Below are 2473 nucleotides of genomic sequence, written 5' to 3' on the forward strand. Positions count from 1 at the left end.
TCAGAATCATCTGGATTTTCAGCTTAATATTGCCTTTTAAAATAAAACTGTCTTTTGAATTTATGAAAATAATAATGCTTGTTCATGGACTTCCCTGCTGGTCCAGTGGTTAAGGCTCTGTACTTTCAATGCAGAGGACATGGGTTCAATCTCTGGTCAGGGAACTAAGATCCCACATGCAGTGTGGAGCAGCCAAAAAAAGAAAATAACGCTTGTTCAACTTTTCAGAAATATGTATAAACATACTTGTTTCCAATGACACAGAAACAAGAATAAAAACTAACATCCCTCTTCATACTCTATCCAGTTTCCCTCTCTAGAAGTAACCACTTTTAAGCTTATGTTCTGACCGCTTTATCTTAACTTACACACATTATTGTTGTTGTCATTTAGTTGATAAGTCCTGTCCAGCTCTTTTGCAACCCCATGGATTGTAGCCTGCCGGGCTCCTCTGTCCGTGAGATTTCCCAGGCAAGAATACTGGAGTGGGTTGCCATTTCCTTCTCCAGGGGATCCTCCAGACCCAGGAACTGAACTCGTGTCTCCTGATTGGCAGGCAGATTCTTTACCACTGAGCCACCATGCTGGTTTTGAAAAGATGGGATTCTCGTGTATATAAGTCAGTGGTTTAGAAATTGGTGGAACAGTTTATCTTGGAAATAGTGCGTGTTATGTCAGTGCATTGAGATACCCGTCAGCCTTGTCTCATTCTATTCCCCAGTGTCTGACCACTAAGGCATTTTTTTTTCTAGGGATTGGGGGGATGTTTTCACAATTTGTGATTCTGTGTGGGATGGAATTGGAGAAGGCAATGGCACCCCACTCCAGTACTCTTGCCCGGAAAAAGCCCATGGACGGAGGAGCCTGGTAGGCTGCAAACCATGGGGTCGCTGAGGGTCAGACATGACTGAGCGACTTCACTTTCACTTTTCACCTTCATTCATTGGAGAGGGAAATGGCAACCCAGTCCAGTGTTCTTGCATGGAGAATCCCAGGGATGAGGGAGCCTGGTGGGCTGCTGTCTCTGGGGTCGCACAGAGTCGGACATGACTGAAGTAACTTAGCAGCAGTGGGATGGAAAAATTGAATTGTGACAAAGTCTGATGCCCAAAGATCATTTGGCTTGACTCTATTTCAAGGCGTTGATGTGATATTGGGGAAACTCTGCAAGTTCCAAGGTCAAAACAAGCCTGGATTTGAACGCTGGCTCTGCTGTTTACTAGTGATGTGTCTTTGGGCAAGTTTCATTTTTCTTTGTTTGTATTCCTTTTCTATCCTTCAATCTCCATCTATTTAAAGCTACTTGGAGATGTTAAATGAGGTCATGAGTGCTAAGTCACTTCAGTCGTATCCGACTCTTTGTAACCCTACGGGGTGTAGCTTGCCAGGCTTTTCTGTCCATGGGATTCTCCAAGCAAGAATACTGGAGTGGGTTTTCAGCTCCTCCTCCAGGGAATCTTCCCTACCCAGGGATCGAACCCAGGTCTCCTGCACTGGCAGACAAACGCTTTACCACTAGCGCCACCTGGGAAGCCCAAATGAAGTCACACGTGACCTCAAGTGCCTGGTGGGCTCTCAGCCTGAGAAAAGCAGTCTAGGTTGGTTCCCTTTCCCCCGCAGCACCTTCTGGACACACTGCTGGGACTGCCCACAAGGGGGCACAGGTGACCGAGAGGGAGCGGATAGCAGCCTTTGGGCTGAGCACAGACCTGCTTCTGGAGACTCCCTGCTACCTCTGTATTCACTGCAAACATCCCTGCAGTGTGTAAACACCTTCCTCTCTGGAGACGGCAGAATAAAATCATGTCTTGGACATAATGAGTGCTCTGCGGGTGGCGGGTAGAGTTGGCAGGCAACAGCTCTGCTCTGACCCTGGGGAGCCTGCCTTCTGGTTCCTATGGAAGTTTCACAGCCACTCTTCTCAAAGCACTGAATCAAATCCCTTTTGTGACCAGGTGGCTTAGTTTCACCACTTTTAAAATAGATGGTGTCATATATTCCAGTCCCTCCCTATTAGATTAGCTGAAGAAATCTGGGCACAGCTGGGGGCAACTCAAAAAAGTACTTGAAGGGACACAAAGTAACACACTTACATTAAAAACAAACAAACAAACAAACACTAGCTAATCATAACATTCCAGATCTCAGCCTATTCAACCCACAGAACAACCTTATGAGGCAGGTACTCTTATTAGCCCATTTGATGATTCTCAATGGAGACACGGGGAGGGTTAGCAACTTTCCCAATGTCATACAGCTAGACAGTGTTGGAGGCAAGTTTCAAAGTCTTTTCTGTCCAAACTCCACAGCTTGCAGGTCGAACTCCTGTGTACATAGCCTTTCTACTTGAGATGAAGATGCCTTTATCAGAGTTAGAGACATAGCTGAATCACAGTTCTGTTCTACTGAGTAAATTGGTCCTGAGCAAATCCCCTGGTTTTATCTATTTCTCCGTCAGAAATTGGAGTGGGGA

This window comes from Ovis canadensis, chromosome 24 (genome assembly GCF_042477335.2).
Source record: "Ovis canadensis isolate MfBH-ARS-UI-01 breed Bighorn chromosome 24, ARS-UI_OviCan_v2, whole genome shotgun sequence".
NCBI classification, from domain to species: domain Eukaryota; kingdom Metazoa; phylum Chordata; class Mammalia; order Artiodactyla; family Bovidae; genus Ovis; species Ovis canadensis.